The sequence below is a fragment of the Diceros bicornis genome, chromosome 11 (genome assembly GCF_020826845.1).
Source record: "Diceros bicornis minor isolate mBicDic1 chromosome 11, mDicBic1.mat.cur, whole genome shotgun sequence".
Taxonomy (NCBI): Eukaryota; Metazoa; Chordata; class Mammalia; order Perissodactyla; family Rhinocerotidae; genus Diceros; species Diceros bicornis.
Window position 1 is genome coordinate 65438738 of NC_080750.1, and position 8204 is coordinate 65446941.

The 8204-nt window shown below is 41.3% G+C and overlaps 1 protein-coding gene across 1 annotated transcript in view; it reads right to left on the reverse strand.

Annotated features, from left to right (window-relative positions):
- Positions 1 to 7265, reverse strand: part of FZD3 (frizzled class receptor 3) — an 88136-nt gene extending 80871 nt beyond the window's left edge. Inside the window, exon 1 of the mRNA XM_058550431.1 lies at positions 7193 to 7265. The gene's annotated coding sequence lies outside the window, so the exon portion shown is untranslated. The remainder of the gene's footprint in view (positions 1 to 7192) is intronic.
- Positions 7266 to 8204: the final 939 nt, after the last annotated feature.

Here is an 8204-nt window from a genome sequence, read left to right on the forward strand (position 1 = left end):
TAAGCTACAGAATCTTTGACTTGCTCCTACTTTCTAGGGGCAAAAATATACACGTCATTTGGGGCAGGGAGGGTGGGTGTGGAGTGGAAAGCAGGCCTGGTAGGAAAAGAGCATATTCTAAGTTATCATACTTTCCTTTGGTTTAGTAATGATGTTAAATCTGTTTTTATTTCATTTTATTTCATATGCACTGGATGTTTCTGTGTTTGTTGTAGACAGCCTAGACAGAGAAAACACGAGAAATTCAGGTTCAGAAATTCTCAGAGACACAGGTTAATAGGACAACTTAAATACTAGGGCCCATGACAGCTTAGACCTTGAGACCTGGAACTGGTTTGGCTTAAGCAGGAAAAGAAACAGTCCTTTGTGCACTGACTAGCAATGATTGGGAACCTCTGCATCCCAAGCTTTAGTTACTAGACAGAAAAAACTACTTGGAGAAAGTAAAGCAATCAATGGCTGAATCTTCCCAATTTCTCCCCCTAGTAGATGGTCTTGAGTAGAGGAAAGGAAAAGGAAAGTCTGTGGCCTCTAGAATTAGCAACACTCAAGTTATGAGCAATCCCTGCCCCAAATGCCCAATCTCTCTATACAGAAACCCCTAAATCAGAAATCTTTGCAAAAGTTCCTTGGCCTGCCATATTTTTTTCCTCCTTCAAGCTGGCCCCATAAATGTGATGTCTGGCTATAGAAAACTGATATTAAACACAGTCGTTTATATTTAAGCTTAATTACCATGTAGCACAGTAACAATTATGCATATCATTAAATATGTGTCAAATAACTGCAGAAAGCTTTATTTGGTTATAGTATTAAAATGTCCATATAAGTTCAGTCTTTGTAGTTTGTTGCTTATGCAGTATGTTCATCTGCTTGCAACTGAAAAAAAATTAAAGGGAACACTGCTCCCTATTGAATATGTATATAATAAGAATTTCAAAAATTTCATTGAGATTAATCTATTTTCCAAGCAGTTATGGGTTTCAAATTTATGGTTCAAAGAAGACTACCATATAAAACTTGAGGAATAAACTGAGCAATACCTCATTGGGATTTTAAAACTAAATGTGACACCCCTCTTATACTTCTGCCTACACCATCTATTTTACCTGATTTCCTCTCAATTACTCCTTTTGCCTCACTTCAAGTGACGCATCCCACCATCTTATAAAAATGCTTCCTTTATGTATTATGACATCCAAATTACCATATATCAAAACACTTTGTAAAATTTGTATGTTAGGCTGAGGTAGGACAATAATCTTAATATATCAAGGTTGCAGTTTATGGTTTTTAAAATAAATAAGAGAAAACCCCAGCAGAATGCAGTGAGACAAAAAGGAAGTAGGAACAGTAAAAATCTCAAAGAATTTTTATTTCCCCCAAATCAGAGGTTCTCTAATTTTAATATATAGCAGATTCATGGATCCCCTGACAGGTCTAAGAAATCTGAATCTCTGGAGAATGATATGCATTCTAATGATTATCTCAGGTACTGTTATAAGCAATTCATAAGTCATGTTTTGAGAAATGCTATCCTAAAATAGAACAATTTAAAAGAGTATAGGCATATAATTATATGCTTAGCAAAAGTAATACATAAAATGAATTTAAAAAATAAAAGCAGATAAAGAATAAAACTTTAAATAGAAAAATGGGAAGAGGACATAAATTTACAAAAGAAATACAGATAGCCAACATATGAAAAGATATTCAATTTTACTAATAATAAAAAATGCAAATAAGAGATAACATCATATTTGCCAATCAGATGGGCAAAATAACAATGAGAGAACAGTACAGGAGAGGGTGCAGGGAAAAGAACATTTTCAACATTCCAACATTTTCAAATACTATTGGTAGGAATGTAAACTAGGTGGTATTTTAAAAAATGGCTGCTTATATCAAAATCCCTTAAAGTGTGCACAATGCAATCCAGCAAATCTATTCTATAATGCATTCTAAGTAAACACACAAGTACACATGATGCATAATCAAAATGTTAGTGTAATACTGTTTATAAAATAAAAAACTAGAAACAACCTAAAAGTCTACCAATAAGGGATTTGTTAAACTGTGGTCCAACCACATAACAGAATATTATATAGTCATATAGTCACTAAAAATAATAAGCAAAGTCTGTATTTACTGACATGGAAGACAGAAACAATAAATAAAAAATAAAAAAGTTTACCAAACAGCATATATATGTTCCATTTTTGTCAAAAAACATATGTATATAGAATAAAACTATTTCAATTATTTAAAAATAAAATATTATAGGGGCTGGCTCCGTGGCCTAGTAGCTGGGTTCAGCACTCTCCGCTTCAGTGGCCAGGGTTCGTGGGTTCAGAACTGGGGCACGGACCTACACCACTCATTGGCCATGCTGTGGTGGCAATGCACATACAAAACAGAGGAACACTGGCACAGATGCTGGCTCAGGGCTAATCTTCCTCAAGTGAGGAAAAAAAAGAAGACTGGCAACAGATGTTAGCTCAGGAAGACTCTTCCTCAGCAAAAAAAAAATAAATAAAATATTATAAATGCTCTGAGATTTTATAAAAGAACCTGTGGTACGTTATTTTATGTATGGAATAATTAACTCTGCTAAATCTATAAACATGTGCTGACTAGCTGACAAGAATACATACTAGTTGAATCACTGATTTATTGGCCGCTAATTAAGCAACAAGCTAAGGGACACACTACTGCCTTACTGTAGGCAGTAAGAAGAGCAAAAGTGATGACCAATTTAGCATGAGCCAAAAACCAATTTACAATATTGAAAGAAATCAGATCACCTATCAGCTGAGTCAAATGGTATGCACATTTTTAAAAAACTTTTGATATATATTCCAAATCATTCTTCAATAACATAATGAAATTTCTTCTAATCAGGATCACATGAGTGTGGATAGCAAAAGTCATTTTTCCTAAGGTGGCTTCATTCATGGAACAGCTGTAAGTTGAAGTTTCAAACATGTAAGACACAGAGAAGATTCTAGACCCAAAGAGATCCTGCCAAAATATACCAACTCATAAAATAAAGGTTAACAGTCGTTTTGGCATTCTTAGTGATATTATATTTTTTACTACAGGAATCTGCAGAATCTCAACTAAATAAAAGGACCTGCTGGGTTAACACAACCGGAGTGAACAGCTTCATGGGCCGGAGTCCAGCAAAAAGTGAGTGATATGGCAACAGTTATTCATGCCTTACCTGTGGGAAAAGAGGCACAGTCATTTCTCTATAGAGCAATATAAGGTATTTGGAAAAGTGATTTCAGAGTAAGTTACTTTATTATCATTCCATGAGAAAACAAAAAGGACTAGATAACTTAAACCTACATTTTAATTTTTATGAATCTGATGCTCCCCAATTACCAGTTTTCTTTTGATGATAACAAGAAAAAGCCCTTAAAATAAAATAAGCTGAGTATTTGTCCTGAAGGACAGCAATAAAGGGGAAGGGGATGCAATCTTGGAAGACTGTCTTCCCAGGCTGGCTGCAAAGCCAGACCCAAAGAACTCAGGTGGGAAAAGCAGGAAGCGGGAACTGAAGAAGAAAGCAGGCTGAATACCAGAAGAAGCAATGACAAAAGTGGGCCCTGTGGGCTTGTCAAGAGGGTCTTGCAACAAAACATTTATGTTCAGCAATTCTATTCCAATTCACACTCTCAGTACAGAAAGTGAACCGTTTCATCATTCTCAGTAAAGATTTAATTTTGACACTCTATAATGTAGACAACATTTTGCATTTCCAATTCAGAACTACCATCTAAAGGTTGCCTCACACACAGTGGCTACAGTGGGAACAACAGGGATATTTTTTGTTTTCTTTCAGAGTAGTTTTCTAAGAATGCATTGCAAGGATTAGCAATGACAACCTCTAAATAACAGTGTCTTCTCTCAAGGAAATTACCGTCTTGTTAGAGAGACAAAATATACATTCAGAGCATACTCACTGCCCTAAGTGTTATGTTCCTTCTCCTAAAACCTATGAGGTCTTTGGCCTTTTGTTTCCCACATCTTATTATTAAAAAAAAAAAAAAAAAATTCATTCTCAAACTATTGTCTCCCAGTTGCTAAAAGAAAGTTTATATAGCTTCATATTTAATTCATAGGGCCTAGATTTCTATTAATCTCAGAGTGGGTATCTCTCTTCTGATCTTTCCCACTTCATCTCTTTAATTTTTAAAATCCATCTTGTCATCTACTGATTACAACAAATAGCCTAATCTTCTAATGTGCTGAGGGATAGGGCTAAAAAAAAAAAGGAAACAGGAAAAACAAATACATCTAGGTTCAAAATTAAAATGAATGGTAGGCATTAAAATCCAGTCCACTTTAAAAATTATAAATTACTTTTAAGACTAAAGAAAGCAGATCTTTTAAAACTAACCTGAAAATAAAACTGGAAAGTTAAAAGATGGCCAGATTCTGGACTAAAAAAAATTCAGGTTGAAATTCTAGCCCAGCTTCCCTTTCCAATTAAAATCTGTTCATCAGAAAATTCTCTAATATCAAGCCCCTAATTTTTTCCCTTAGCAAGGTTGTATGGTTTGTATGCTTTGACGATAAAATTATTTCCTTGAGATAAAATTTGGGGACTAGGATTCGGTTTTTTTCAAAGCCCACTAGCCTCGTTATATTCATCTGAAACTTCGTTTGCAATGCATTCCTTGGGTCTACCAAAACTGTCAATAGTTCTCAGCATAATGAATTGGAAAGCAAAGAGAGAGAAGTCATTTTTGACAAACTCCTTCCTAGCCAGTGAAGAGTTGTTACTATTCAAACATGTATTCCTAGCCTTAGAGAAATGAGACTATTAAAAATCTTCATTTCTTTCCTCAAGACCCTGCCATACATCTTTTCCCAAATCTATACTGAATAATTTCTCCAGTACGTATTTGCCAAACTATTCTTTTTATTTGCGTTACTGCTCTTTTCGTGGGCAGCTGCAGCTTTAAGCAGCCCTAATTCTAGAGATTAAGGGGTTAAAAAAAAAAACCCTGAGGCCAACACCACTCCCTCCTGGGAAAAGAAGGTAAAGATGCAGTAAGAACTGTTTCCTACTACCTGTCTCCTAAAGAAAATAAAGTCAGTAGCAGCCTAAATTCAACAAACTAATATGCTCAGAATAAGTTTTGAGTATAAAATATTACAGTTTTACTTACAAACTAATATGAAATTTAAGTTGGGTAGAGGTATTTTTTCCTGTCAAGTGGGAAACAGAGGACTTACTGTGAATTAAAAACTCCTCTCTCCTTCCCCAATGATAAAGCTTTCACATTGTACTATACAAAGAAAGAATGTGCACTTTACTATTAAATTCCCCTCAACTCTCCTTACTTCTCATATATCAATCATAGAACTCTCAAGAAAAATTCACCTAAATGTCCAAAGCACAAAATAAAACTCAAAGGAATATAGTAGCCAAGATGAGGAAAGGAATGAAAGAGACTACAGTCCCTTCTTCTATTAATGGGACACTGTTAGAGACTTAGGAGAGACGTGGAGGTAGAGAATATTACTGGATGAGAAAAAAAAGAAGTAGGGGGAAAGAGAAGTTAGGATGGTAGGCTTTATTAATTACTCACTTATTTTCTGATAGTTTCAAAGCATTTGGCAAGTAGAGGAGGAACAGGAAGTTCACTAAATAAAAGGCAATGTGGTAAGAGAAGGGCTGCATCTTAATTATATCTTATCTTCAGCTCTATCCTTCTAAGCCCACCCAGTTAAGCTTTTACACCTCTCTCCTATTCTCCCCAACTCTGAATCATTTTTCCTTTGCTTTATGTTATGGTTTGGTAATTCAAATAAATGCTTTTTTTTTCCTGGATGAAAATTGGTTTGCTTAAAAGTACGGATGGAAAGCATGATCTTGAGGAGTAACTGCTTCTTAACAGAACTGAGGATTTATCTGTTCCTTAGACTGTCAGCACAGCACTCCAGGCTAAAGAAGACTGAGGAGGGAGGTAACATCCCCGTGCCAGTCAGGTCTTTGTTTCCTTGCTCTTGTGGTATTGGCTTTGCAAAGTGACCCAAACAATTCCCACAAATAAACATTACAGGTCTATCAAAACTACTTTTATAAAATAAGATTCTGTTTGGATACTTTTATATAGCAGTCACCATTTATATAGCTGCTGCTCTGCTCTGCTGCTGCATCTGCCTAAATTGAGAAGGGAACCAAAATTCAAAATTTCATTTTAATACTGGGTAAAAAACTGGACCTCTTTTATAGGGTAAATATTTTTCAACTTCAAGTCCACTCCTATGCCTGAATTAATGGCATGTGCTTTTGTTCTCAAAAAAAAAAAAAGAAGCCCTCTTGCTTTCTCTTACAGAGGAGGCACCTAACTCCAAGACCCCCGAGATCTACAGAGCCCCTAGGAGGATATGAAAACCTCTCGAGATATTTCACCGGCACTGTCTTTCAGAGGCCATCTCCTAATTACTCAGCAGTACCCACGGCGGACACAGCATCAAAGGGGGCGACTGGGGGAAGCCTCCGGGGGGAGCAGCAGACTTTGCAAACTGATGGCACGGAGGGGACAACTTTTAGGCGCTAGAAAGAAGAGGTCGGCCAAAGGCTAAAACGACGTCTGAGCAAGGGGACACGCTAACGTGGGTCCCCGGCCGCCCGAGCGCCCGGGCCGCTGGAGCCCTCGGCGCATTGTCCTCCCCCGGCCGGCGACCGTGTCCTCCACCCGCGCTGCCGGCCGGCGGGCAGCGCCCCTCGCCCCCGGGCGCCCCAGGCGAGCGGGCTCGGGCCCGGGGCACCGTCCCCGGAGGAGGGTCTGGGCCGGGGGTGGCGGAGAGCGAGCCGCCGTCCACACTCGCACAGGTTGCCCGGCGCGGGCTCCGGACCGAGAGGGTTAACAATCTCCCCGGGCATCTGCCCACCTCAGCCCTCAGCCCCGAACTCGCCTCCTCCGCCCCCCCGCGGCCTGCCGTCGAGCCCGAGGAGCCACTCCGACACCCGCCACAGCCCGGCGCCCAAGGCTTTTGTTTTGGCCGCGACGAGAATAACGATCCCTGAGGAGGAGGTGCGGGGCTGCTGGCGGCTCCTCAGCACAGGGTTAGGCAGAGGAGCGGGCAGCCACGGCGGCACCTCCTCATTCCTCACGCTCTCGCGCCCCTTTCCCGCTAACCCGGCCGGGAAACCGCCCGCCTCGGCACTCACCTCACACCTCCGGGCCCCGCTCCAAGGCGGGGGGGGTGGGGGGCCGCAGCGCCAGCCGGGGACGGACGCTGCTCCCTCAGGTAAACCGAGCAAGCGAGAATCGCCGGCGCGCGCCTCGGAGCGACCGCGAGCTTTCGCGAGCGCCGGGGCGCGCGGCCCGGGGAACGCGCGAGCGCGCGCACATGCACGTAAGGCGCAGGCGCACTGTGCACGCTCGCTCGCGCGCTCCCATTTTGAGCCTGGCTGCGCGTTGCCGGCTCAGCGGGCTTTGTTGGTCACTGCGTTGTGCTCTCTGGGTGATGCTTTCCACTGTCCTGCCCCGGCGGCGCCTGGAAGCGTTTTTCTTAATGCGCTCAGCCCTCTTTGCAAAGCTCTCCCTCCCTGCCCTGCTGAGACAGCGCGGCAACTCGCACCACCCGAGCCTGTGATGCTGTTATTGCAAGACCGCCGAAACCTGTTCTGAGAACTACTGTGCCGGCCTCGGGACCCGGGGATTGGAGGTGGTCAAGAGGCGGGTCACCGACTGCTGAGGGTGGCACTGGGTGCTGGTAGAGGGAGGCAACTGGCCTGTTGCAGAGCTCCGTGCTGAAACAACAGACCAGACAGGATACTTGCCCGAGAACAGTTTATATCCTCTTTGCCAAGACCTTAGAGAACAGGTGGAGCTTGTGGTTACTGGTGGCATTCCCCATCTTTTGCTCCTTAGAAATGTTTCCCCTTTCTCTACATGAAAAATTTTAGGGCTAAAAGAGTTCTCCGAGATCATCTAAACCGAACCTCTCATTTTTCAGACGACGAAAAAGAACGCCCAGAAAGATTAAATGACTTCCCCAAAGCCCCACAGCGTTTTAATGACATTCATTCAAAGCCAAAGCTATTCTTTTTCACTACACTGTTTTACCTACCTTTCTTTCTCTCTTCCTTTTTGTCCCTCTTCAGCCTAGACGTCACGGGCATCATTTTGTTCTGTTAGCACACAGGACTTACAGTAATATTGATCCTGTTGCACAAC